General features: G+C 37.3%; 1 protein-coding gene across 10 annotated transcripts in view; it reads left to right on the top strand.

The window, feature by feature from the left end:
- The window catches only part of LOC140483308 (serine/threonine-protein kinase PAK 5-like), a 203,182-nt gene that overhangs the window by 66,578 nt on the left and 123,513 nt on the right, over positions 1–13,091 (top strand). The window contains exon 1 of one of the 10 annotated variants that reach the window (XM_072581486.1): positions 10,073–10,192. The exons of 8 other annotated variants lie outside the window; for them this stretch is intronic. The gene's annotated coding sequence lies outside the window, so the exon portion shown is untranslated. Of the gene's footprint in view, positions 1–10,072; positions 10,193–13,091 lie in introns of those variants that run through there. One more of the 10 variants, XM_072581491.1, reaches the window with a different exon arrangement.

The raw sequence follows: 13,091 nt of genomic DNA, 5'->3' as shown, positions 1-13,091 counted from the left end.
GTTTGAAGGATTTTTTGCATGCATAACATATGCTATTTCCAGTTTGACTGCTACACAGTTTGATATAACAAACATTTACTAACACGTGAATTTTTGGGAGGTGAATACTGGGTTCTGAAATAATCTGCAGCTGCTAATTTATGTCTGAATTATTTCTTTGCCTGTGGCTTCTAAAATGGGTCATTTAATGTAACAACAGCTATAGGCTTTCACTGAGTAAAACAATAAAGGTACTGATATAACTGTCACTAATGGTGGCTTTCACACAGTTGCTATTATGAACCTAAGTCAGTTGGGAGCCAGCTGCACATTTCAAAAATTATCTTTAGCAGTTAATAACTAATTTATCACCAAGGTCACCTATAGAGGAGAGAAACCTGGATTGATTTTAATAGTTAATATATATTGTGACTCTAGCACTTGCTATAAATGTTGACTTCTGTTCTTTAAACCAAGGTGGAGTCAGCAATTCTTAATTGTCAATGATAGGATATGACTCCTTGAATAAAATTTCCCTGCAACTTATAGACCAAGCCAATGCTGACCGTGATTAGAATTTAAACCTACCATTAATAGCCAAATAGCATTGTAAACAAGCATTCAACCCTAACTTATTTTCAAGAGTTGAGTGTAAAAAGGTGCTGGTGAGTCTTGGAAAGATTAATTGCATCAATTGACATACTTGCACATTATTTTGTTGCAGTTCTGTCTACAAACAACTTTTAACCTTGCCATAGCAGATAATTTTTGTTTTTGATAAAGCTTCATGTAAAGAAATGTACGTTTTGCCAAAATATAATTTGGCTTCTCTTACATCCTTGCACAGAATTCTCCCTCCTCAGACTACATGAGCAAAGCTGAAATCTAGCATTTACAATCAGTATCTCAGTCATCAAATAAAATAACAAAATCAATTCTGCTTCGTAAGGCTGTTAGCTTTTTTTCACGAACATTCAGAACTTCATACCAAGGTAAAGAGCTTGGAGGACAGCTAGGCCAGCCACAATTACAAGGGTGTTTTAAAAAAAAGTATCCATTTTCTAAAAACATCTGGAGCAAATGGGACTTCAACCTGGGTCTCATGGCTCAGAGGTAGGGATACAACCACTGCACTACAAGAGGGCCACTTTGAAGGATGTTGCTTTTTTAAAATTAATTTAACCTAATTTTCTAGTCAACCTGTTCAGAGATGTTATTACACACCTCTGGAGCAGGTGGGACTTGAACCTTGGCCTCATGGTCCAGGGGTAGGACCACTACCGCTGCACCACAAGAGGGCTCATATGAAGAATATTGGTTTATTTTCTTTTCAGTGCTAAATGGAATGCCAAGTACCACTGCACCATAAGAGGCCCCAAGTGATGCTAGCTCTAGTTAAATCAGCAAACACTGTTCACACTTGGTGCCAGAGTTGTTAATTATTTTGAATAATAGATTCAGTAGATTTGCAGCTTATAATAGTTTGCTTAGTTTAAATTTTTTGTTGTTGTTATGACCAAGACAGTCAAAGACTCATTGTATGGGTTTGCACATGGAGATTGTGAAGAGATTTAAAACTAACCAACGTCTCAAGAACAACGTCCTAGTCAATCTCTGAAAGAACAGAGGAAAATTGGCAAAAAAAAGTTATCCTGAATCCTTCAAATTACTTTTCTACTTGTGATTGTAGAATGAACTGAATGAGCAGTGTTACTGAAATCAATATATTTCAGTGGAGAGTTCAGTTATGGTTTTAAAGAATATAGGTTGTAATGTTGGCAAGCTTCCAAAGTTCATAGATATTATAAATCGGTCATTGCCCTGCAGTTTAGTTTTAAACACACATGGACAAATTGATTGCTCAGAATTAAATTACTCCGCATTTAATTACTCTCAAGTGAAACTAGCTATAGTTAAAATTCAGCAAACACATTTCATACTTGGTGCTGGAGTTATTAATTACTTTGAGTACTGGATTCAGTCGATTTGCAGCTTACAATAACTCAGAGTAGTTTTCTCATTTTAAATTTTATGAAGCTTATTTCTGATATTCTAGCATATTTCAATGTCCTTTCAATTACCCAGATTTTTTCCACTTTATGTACAGTAGGGGAGAGAAGAGACCATTGAAAGAGGGCATTCTGTAATTTCCTTTGGGAATCGTATTGGATATCACATTGTACAAAAATACTAAAATAAAAATCTGACATGATTTCACGACAATCGTTTTAAATGAAACAAAATGTAGGCTTTCACACATGACGTCTCCCATAATACTGTCTGAAGGGGACTGGAACATTTACATAGTTCGAGGTGTAACGTATAGTCCTACAATTAAAATGTAGGTATATCCCTTTAAAGCTAAAATGTGCAGTTGCTGTGCTTTCTTGAATGGGCTTTGAATTGTTACAAATTTTTATTTGGAAGGTGACTCAATTCAAAAACTACTTATTTTTCCATTGCATGATGTGATGCAAACATTAGCATTGGCAGTAGACATATGGAATGCTGATTGCTCACAGTATTTATTGGGAGACAGCAGGGCACAAGGAAGGCTAGAAGTGACTGAAGAGCCCATCATGGTGCGAAAATAATTGGTCTGCTGAACAGATAGGCATAACCTTGTTATTACTACTTTGATTCTGTTTCCAAGCCAAATTGACAGACAGGTTGTGACTAGAGAAAAACAATGGAAGGAGATCACAACTGGGATCCTGTGCACCGGCCCCCACAGAATTAGGAGGTTGGGGAAAGATTAACATGGCGCAGGTGATGAGTGGGGAGCGATTAACCATTACAGGCAAAATTGTTTGAGGAATGGAGAGGGTACATTAGGAACCCAAGTTAAATATATTAATACAGTGTCTGTCCATGATAGAACACTGACACCTCAATATACATAGGAATAAAAGCACAGGGCTTATACATACCTTTGTGGGAAAGGGTTACTTGTATCTAAGTTTTTAATTGCACCTTCCTGCCCATTATGGGGTCATTATTATTGAAACCAACATCTTCAATTTTTTAAGGAACAATTGAGTGCTACAATATGTGGTTGGGAGAAGGGGCATGTATGTAAATAAAATGTTCTGTATTGCCTTTCCCATGAGTAATGATCTTGGTAATCTGAAGATTAATACAATGCTACATGTTTACCTTCCAATACCACGCAACAGTCTCATGAAGCAGTTAACAGCTGAACAGTATTGTTTTTATTACTGTTTTGATATCAGTTTCTTCTTTGCTTGTCCCATGTTGAAATCCTATGATGTAATTGAGCCAGGAGTTAATGAAATTCACAGACTGTGGGCAGTGTTAAACCCTCAATAATCTTGTAGCGAGAAAAGTACTCTACTTTGGAGAGATCGGACATTCCCCTTAAGACCTATATGTCCTAAATGATTTGAAGCCTTTACATTTAATTAGCTTCAGTGTGATTTCAGATACATATTCATAATGATCCAAAAATAGCAAGATATTGAAATTTCTGGCATTTCTTTGTGTCCTGAAAATAGATTGAGGTATCATATTGATATATGGTTAGAGATACAGTACTCTGCATGTTTACGTTAAGTTCTTTAATTGAGTGTTGAAACTGCTTACTAGTAAAGGCTTTTGAGAGTAATTGTAAGTTTATCACTAAATATTTGTCACAATGAGCAAATTAAACTTGAATTTTGGAATTGCTTTCATTCAGTAAAGTTTAAAATTTTATTCCTGTCTGGTTTGGCGTCAAAGCCTCAAACTTAAAGGGAATGCCTTTGCTTGGAATTTGCTATAAAAATAATATAATAAAATTTGAAGATGGGAATGCAGTCTTGATTAAATGCTAAAGATGTTTCACCTAACTCATAATACATTAAATGGTTACAGATTTTAGAAACTAAGAGTTGTGCAACCTTATGCTTTCATTTATTCCTGACAACCTTGAGAAATAGTTATCATTTTGCCATTCATGTCTGCCAGTCTTGAATTACTGTCAAATCCAACAGTGCACTCTGGCACAATTTATTTTTGCTCAAAGGCTGCTTTTTGATTATTGATGGCTGCCTTTCGTTTTCAGGGACTCCTTTTTCATTACTCCAATCCACTTATTAAATAATGTGGTCACTTAGTAGCAGCACCTTTTTGTGTTTGTGTTGACATATGGAGCATTTCTAGCACAGAAGCAGAATTAGAAGAATATATCGATATCCTCTAATTATCAACTTTTCATTAAACTTAACACTATAATGTATGGGAAAGCATTGTCTAGATTTCCTCGACAGCATGGTACTTAATTTGGCACAAAACAACAAGTATAAGTTAATGATAACTTATTAGTAGCAAGTCACACATTGCATGGAAAGCCAGCACCCAAAACACACCTTCCACAGATTACTGATATCACAGGTAATGCACTTTCAACGCATTTACAAAATGTTGGAACATTTTAACCCAACACTTATTAGCCTGTTTATTGTATCTCAATCCTTAATCTCCGCTTAAAATTTAACAATTAACACGTAATATTCATTTCAACAGTCCCCATACAGCAGCCCCTGAACATACACAGCCTTTAACCTTGAAATTCAATGTTCATTTAAAAGGAATTCATTACACCAGTGATTTCAATTCAATGCCTGAGTTGCTTCCAATTTCCTGAGCATTTTTCTGTTCACAGGTTTAAAACTTTTATCTTTGTATTTCCCCTTTCCTTGCCCTTACAGCCACTCCCTCATCTCTTGCAGCCGCCTCTTCCTCCCAACCCTCTTACAACTTCCACATTCTCTATCCTTCTATAAGTCACCTCGTTCCTCCACCTCCATCTTGCAAATTAATTTTCCTTCACCTCATTTGCAGCATCTGTCTTTTTTTTTAGATTAGATTAGATTAGATTACTTACAGTGTGGAAACAGGCCCTTCGGCCCAACAAGTCCACACTGCCCCGCCGAAGCGTAACCCACCCATACCCCTACATCTACATCTACCCCTTACCTAACACTACAGGCAATTTAGCATGGCCAATTCACCTGACCTGCACATCTTTGGACTGTGGGAGGAAACCGGAGCACCCGGAGGAAACCCACGCAGACACGGGGAGAACGTGCAAACTCCACACAGTCAGTCGCCTGAGGCGGGAATTGAACCCGGGTCTCCGGCGCTGTGAGGCAGCAGTGCTAACCACTGTGCCACCGTGCCGCCCACACCCTCTTCTCCCCTACCCTCTCATAACAGTTTTTTCCTGCAGCAGACACTACCCAGACCCAGATGACAGCCTACCCAGAAAAAAGCATGGCACTCTCTCACCAAAAGCCCTAGTCGATCCCCGAAGGCACAAGACTGTAGCTCTCCCAGTGACCTCCTCGCTATCACCATATACTTCCTAAATAATCACTATTCCTCCAAACAGGTGGTTCTCTGCTACATTTGCTGATGCTATCAGCAGCAAATGTAAGTGAGAACCAATCTGCACTTCTCTATTCTGCTTCTGGCAAGTGGTCTTTTGCCCACTGAACTTTGACTAACTTTTTGACTGAATTTTCTGGTGTATTATGGTGACTTTCAAGCCTAATTTGTCTGCTATTCTGTGTACTTGGAACTGCATTGTGAACATTATTCAATTTGTTATATATTCCATCTTTGTGTTTATGGACAGACTTTGCTTTGGTGATTGATGAACACGTTCCTGGTTAGGTGAGGAGGATGGTGCTGTTCTGTCTCTCTTGAATTATCTGTTCTGAGATACCACAGAGAGAGATTTCATAGTCAGATTTGACCTCAACTTGTGTTGAGAGATGCATGCAAGAATGATTGATAACTGGTGAGACCATTATGAACCCAGAGTGGTAGTCACCATTCTTAGTGTATAGTATGTGAAGTGTAATTGATAATAGTTTTTTGGAAGTCTCCTGACGCATTGTCTCTGATTTGAAATAGGTCACATTTCTGACTTCAAGATTCTAATAAGATATGACTGAAAGCTATTTCAAAAGTTCATTCAGATGTCTAAAGTGGAAAAGAAGTATAATTACCTCTGATAATCCAGTCCCCTCTCTTCTGCATTGTTGGTACTGTGATTTTCCTTTTTGCCTTCCTAGTGGATTTGCGCTTTCTTTGTCTCCGAGGTCAGCAGGTTGATGGATGTGCTGTGACCTCAGTTCAAACACAATCTCTTAGTCAACTAAAGAGCAGTGTTGTAAAACCAAAATTTATGCTACCTTGATACCCTCTAGGGTTATTGGGAAAACAGTCAAATAAACATAAACACATATTGCTCCACTATGTTCTGTTAAATTTGGAGAGTTTTCCATGTAATCATAGACATACAGCATGGAATCTTCGGCGCAACTCGTCCATGGTGACCAGGTTTCATAAACTGAATTAGTCCCATTTGCCTGTATTTGGCCCACGTTTCCAGTCCTAATACCTGTCCAAATGTCTTTTAAATGTTGTAATTGTACCTGCCTCTACTACTTCCTCTGGCATCTCATTCCATATACACACCTCTGTATGAAAACATTGCCCCAAAGTCCATTTTAAATCTTTCCCCTCTCATTTAAACCTATGCCCTCTAGTTTTAGACTCCCCTACCCTAGGGAGAAGACCTTCAACTTATCAATTCCTCTCATGATTTAATAAACCTCTGAGGTCACCCCTCGGCCTTTCCAGGGAAAAAAGTCTTAGCCCCTCCTTTATAACTCAGCTCTTCCAGTCTCAGGAGGATCCACAGTGTATCTTTAAAAATTTCTTCATGGAATCTGGCATTGCTGGATGTCCATTAACTATTGCCCCTTGTGAAGATGCTGGTGAACTGCTGCAGTCCATTTGGTGTGTATTTAACCACCGTGCAGTTAGAAAAAGAGTTCCAGGATTTGGATTTGGAAACAGTGAAGGAATGTATTATATTTTCAAGTCAGAATGGTGACTGGCTTGGAGGAGAATCAATGTGTTGCATCAGTGTGATTTGATGAAGAACAAGCTTCATATCTATATCTGTACTCTGCCATGTTTAAGCTGTCAGCTGTCACTAGCCAAACCTGTTTGCTGACCTGAAGTTGTTGGCTTCCATTTTAAGGCGATCAGTGGGCCAGAAATTGATTGGCATTTGAAACAAATCTTAAAAACTGATTAATGGCTGATTGATTACCTGCATTTCTCTGGCACAGGAAAGTATTTCAGCAGGAGTGTGACAGCTTTGTCATACTGGCACATTCACTGTTGCACATGAAGAGACGTTTCAAGTATGGAAGCTGTGTGTAGTGCAGTGCCTTGTAGGGATCTGTATTTATCAAGTTAACAAAATACGATATTTGAAATATCAAATCCAGTGGATTGAAGTGTCTGCTGTAAAGAGCAAATATTCTAAAATTATTTGGATGTACTTTTTGTAGTCTGTAAAATGTTTCAATATTTGCAAATTGTTGTCTATTTTTGAGTTGAGCCATGCATATCTTTGATTTGGATAGGCTATGTAGTGAGCCTGCATTTTGAATGGTAAGTGATGGATCAAGGTACATGTTTTGTTTTATTTACAGCAGCTTATATTTTGTATAATGTTTTGAGTATGGGAAAAATTGTGACCAAGTTCTCAGACTGACAAACCTGCTGAACCAAACAAGGAGATTTTAGGAGATATGCTGAAAGGTGTGCTTTAAGAAAGTTCTGAAAAGAAGCATGACAGTGATTTCAATGGAATTGTGGAGTCTGGGTCCTTTGTGACTAAAGTGCTGGTTGCCAATGGTAAGGCAAATCAAGGGAATGCACAGGAGCTTTGGAAATAAGAGAGCAATGCCAGTAGTTGCAGGACTGAAGTGGGTTAGAAAGATCAGAAGAGTTGAGCCATGGAGGAATTTAACCATGAGGATGAGATTTATAAATGTGAATATTAGGGAATTAGAAGCTGTTACAGATCATAGAGGGCAGGGATGAGGGTAGTGTGGACTTGGCGCTGGATAGTAGTCAGAATTTTGGATGCGTTGTGGTTTGAGTAGAGAAAAAAATGGGTTCTGGTTTAGAGAATACATAGGAACATTGGAACAGGGGTAGGCCATTAAGCCCCTTGAGCCTGATCTGTCATTCATCGAGACCATGGCTGATCTGTGGTCCAACTCCATTAACCTGCTTTTTTTCCAATATCCATAATATGTTTGCTTAATAAAACATTATCTGTCTAAGATTTAAAATGGAACATTGGAAGAATTGAATGTAAAGAAGGGGGTAAAAACATGAATGGAGGGCAAGTTGATGTAAAATTGGATATAGACAATATTACAAAGATGGAAATAAACATTCTTTATGATGTTAAAGACATGTGAATGGAACTTCTTCTCATGGTTGAAGGGGATACTGAGATTGTGCTTAGTTAGCTTGAGTGAACTAGCCAATATTTGTCTCTCAACCAACAGCAAAAGTAATTTGTTATTATACTATTGTTTGTGAGAGATTGCTGTGTTTTCTGTATTGCAATAGTGACTACAGTCAAATGCAACACCATCGGAACAAACCAACCCACTTGATCAGCCCTATATGTACCACCTTAAAATAATTTATTGCCTCTGCAACTAATGCCCCATGTCAGCAGGGTGCACAATACACAGATTGCACGACAGCAACTCAGCAAGGTTTGTTCAAGGGCTTCTTGCAAACACTGAGAAGAAGATCAGAAGATGCATGGAAATACTGCCTACAAACTCCTGCCCAAGCCATTACATACCATCCTGAATGTAACTACTTTCACTGTTGCTGGATCAAAATTCTGGAACTCAAATTTGATATAACCAAGAGTGCTCCTACTCTAGATAAATTGTGATGGTTCAAGAAGTCATCTCCACCACCACCACCTTGATGGGCCAGGTAAGGTCGCCTTGACAGTGGTCCTTTTGTCTTGGGAAATAATATTAAAAAGTGACTTAATTCTTAATTGGCTGTCAGTCACTGTGGGATGTCTTGAGGTTGTTAAAAGTGCAAGTTTCCTATAGCTAAATTTTAACTTTAAGGAAGTATTATGGCACAGATGACTGCATACGGTGCCACATTTAATGACTTTGGCCTCTGTATGCCTCTTAGGACTTGACATTCAATATTAATGTAGGCATCAATGTCACTGACAAGTTAGCACAGTATGGTTCCAATGCACAATTCTGTGTGTTGAAATTAAAATTTTTAGTCTGTCATTACTTTCTGCATTTGTGTTGGAAAGATTAATTTCCTATTAACATAAATATTGAACTATAAGTAAAGGCACAGTACACTTCCTATTTTGAGAAGTTTAGCAAAGTGCTCATTGAGGTGGATATTTAGAATTCCTGAGTTAATTATTAGAAATTTCAAGTGTACATGTACCATTTTAATCCATTTTGTCATTGTAAACAGCTGGTGGTTACATTTTTATCTGATCCAGTGCTCATGCATTATCTTCATTCATCGATAACTTAAGGCATTTAGATTAACTGGCAGCCATAACGAAAGAACCCATTGTGCAAAATAATGCCAAAGACTTTAATAAATAACATTACATCAGTACTAACTGTAGTATAGTGAAATCTGAGCACATTTAGCTCTCAATATACCGAGTGCTCAGTTACTGACTGCAGCAGGTGCAATACCAAGCATCTAGAATTAGTGATAAAATGATAGCATGTCTCAGGAGGGAACGATACTGCTGTTCTGTCAACCACAGTGCTTTTATTCTATCTGCTAAGATGCCCAAGACTGCTTGAATCCGCAACATTCTATCTTCAATTCTGTTGCCGAGACGACCTCACAAGCAATCTTCTATATTCGCTTGGAAATATTCATTACTGTTTAATTCTAAGAAGATAATACATATATATCAAATAACTCATGGAAACAACTGTGATGACCAAATGCTGACAGAAGCATTCTGCCAAATACGCCTGGTTGACTAAAAATTGTACCCTGTAGTCTATCTGAATGATTTGCAGTCAGATGGTAAAGCAAGAGGACTTAGCTTTTTTTTGTCTGTTAGTTGCAAATGTCTGCAATTTTGGATGAATGTCAATTTTGAAGTTGTCAGATTGTGTAAAAACATACACGCTGTGCTAAAGTACATTTATGTGAGTTCTGTTTTTAAGTCCTGCATTCTTGTCTGTTGCAGATTAGCTGCTAAAATGTAAAACTGACTCAGTTTAAGCACTATTCAACCAGAACTTCTATAATGTTCTTAGTGTGTGGGTTTCACAGTAACAGAAGAGCATGCATCATTTCCCAGGTGAGTAATGAGGATTGGGAAGTTAATAATTTATTTTGTTGGACAGTCTCATTCTATAAAAAGACTGGATGAAATAGTATAACTTTTTTTTAAAACCGGTTTGTCAATCCATTGAGATTAATGTTTCAAAGGCATTTTTTAACTAGTTCAGCTGTAATACTGTAAGAATTCTGTGAGGTAACACCTTGCTTGTGATTCATTTACTAGGTGCAGCATGCAGTTTAGTTTTGGTTCTTGATGCAATATTCAGAAGCATGTGCAGGAGTAGTCTTAACTGTATAAGTATACATTTAGGTTTACCATTTAAAGATGAATATATCAGAAGAAATTGTAAGCTGTCAGGAACATGAATACTTATTTATTTAAAAGCTCACTATGCACTTTGATTTAGAATTTAAATATGTAAGGCATTCTTGGTGACCAGGAAAATCCATGGTTTGGTCATGCTCTGGACTGGGCTAGTTGATCTTTGAGTTGATGGTAAAACTTAATTATCGACTTTGGCATCCAAAATTTATGGTAGATGCTTTTACTTCTGATAGCTATCCAAATTCTCTTTCTCATCATAGACAATAATGATTCGATTTGGATATGGTGATGATGCCTGGTTTGAGACTTAGTCAAATAGCCAGTATTTACTGTCGAGTCTCACACATGAGTAATGGTAACTTGGGGTATGTACATGCGGAATATGTGGATGGGCCCCTCTTTATCCTGCTATGAATCAACACCTTTAACAGGGAAAGAAAGAGAGAAAAGTGACAAAAGAAATTAACTACCAATCAAAGTATTTTGGTAGATTCATTTGGTTGAAATTGACTAAACAAGAAAGGATTACTTTTATTTACTGAATGCTTTACCAAATCATCGATGTCTAAATACTTCACAACAAATTACTTTGGAATATAGAATGGTAAATATTACACTCAGTAATGAAATGAAATCTGTAGGTATTTGTTAAGATTGGTATGTTATTATATAACACAAGTTGTCAATGTTTGTTTGAATGATGTTCTTGGACTGGAATCAATGTGTTTTTTTAATATCAAGACCACTTCCGCCTTTAAGTTACCTCAATGTGTTGATAATTTGGATGAAAATACAGAAAATTGTAAAAGGGAGTTAAAGTAAATACCTTAAAAGTGTAAAATATGCCAGAATTTTAGAATTCTTTGTTTTTTTAACAAATTGTATCCAACTCTTGTGCCAAATCTTCAAATTTCTGTCCGTGTTGTATGTAATCCATCTAAACTGCACCCTAAAAAAGCCAGGTGATAGAAATTTTATTTTAAAAATAATTGACTTTGAGTTTAAGTTATTGTGAAATGGATTTGATTCTTAAATTATGACACTCTTCTTCATCCACAATGGTTTGAAGAGAGTAAATCCTTCCATTGAAAATTTGATCCAAAACCTGAGCCTGGAAAATCTGCCAAAGTACCATTGATGTTCAATGATTTCATCTCATTAATGGAACCATTGGTGGAGAATTATAGGACTCCCTCTGGTCAAGGATTCTTCCCAAGCAGTTTAGAAAACTCTCTGGCTCAATACCCTAACTAGTAGGATGTTCTGAGGTTGAACTGGGGAAGCTTCCAAGAGCATTGTTTTTGTAGGTCTTGCTGTGATAGCTTGCAGTTTCTTTCACTGTAAATATAAAGGCTGTCATTATAGGCAATGGGAGCGGGAGGAGGCTTAAGTTTACAGTTTGACTGCACTAAATTGTTATAAAGTCTTTGTGAATCTATGAACACAAATGATTTGGTGTTAAATGTTTTTGTGCAGGATTAAGTACTTCGAGGAAATGTTTATTTTTACAAAAGGATAATGGATTTGAAAAAAATCTTAAATGTATTGAATGGGTTGCTATGCATAAATTGTTTTAAACAGTAAGGTCTGAAATAGATACTTAGAGCCTTATTTTATTACACCTCACCTTGGCTCCTGAGATCTGCATGTGGTGCACCTTGAGAGAATTAGCATATGGAGCATAGTTGAAACAATAGGTGGAGCATAGTCTGGCACAAGTTACCGATAAGTTGGAGTAGGGGTCATAAAAAACCATGGAGGATTTGGGGGTGGGGTAAGCATAGTTAATGTTTTGAGTTTGGTCTGCTCTTCTGAAATATTAACTTTATTTTTCTTCTCCACAGATGTTTCCAGACGTGCTGAGCTTCTCCAGCAATTTGTTAATAAGTTCAAAATGACCATCCAGTCAGCTACCATTGTTTCTTCCCTCTATCTCTTTAACTATCAGGCCAGACTTTGCCTAATTCCTCGTCCTGAGTCACCAATTATCTCTCTCTCTCCACTTTCTCTCCTTTTACTGCCACATCCCCCACTGAGCTCATGCTACCCATCAGACCCACTTCTTGAATTTTGATAAACATGCCCACAAATCTGTTGACAACCCAATTCCAGCCGTGCAATGAAAAACCCAAAGTAGGATATTAGATAACAGTTTCTAACTTAATATTGTACCTCTGTCCCTCTCAATTTGGCTATATCTTCCCATCATTGTCTTTGGCCCTCTACCATTTGTGAACTCTATACCCTTGTCACTAATTCCATCCAAATCCTCAGCTACGCATGCATAAGCTGAACCAAACTAGTCATAGTCTCAGCATCTTTTCAAACTTTAAGTTTGATTTCTGACGCCCTATTTATCTCAACCCAGTCTAACTACTTCCACCTCCATAACATCTTTCAACTCCACTGATTTAAAAAAACCACATGCTGTCACTCTTGATTCAATTATTCTGATACATTCTTGAACAGATTTGGTGTTCTATATTCCTCCATATAATTTCTTTCCCATTTAAAATCCAACTTACCATCCCAATCCAGTTGTTAACTTGCATTATTTCACACACTGTAATATCTCAAATTAAAATTGTCA

The sequence above is a fragment of the Chiloscyllium punctatum genome, chromosome 11, assembly GCF_047496795.1.
Source record: "Chiloscyllium punctatum isolate Juve2018m chromosome 11, sChiPun1.3, whole genome shotgun sequence".
Classification (NCBI taxonomy): domain Eukaryota; kingdom Metazoa; phylum Chordata; class Chondrichthyes; order Orectolobiformes; family Hemiscylliidae; genus Chiloscyllium; species Chiloscyllium punctatum.
This window is presented reverse-complemented; position numbering and strand designations above follow the sequence as displayed.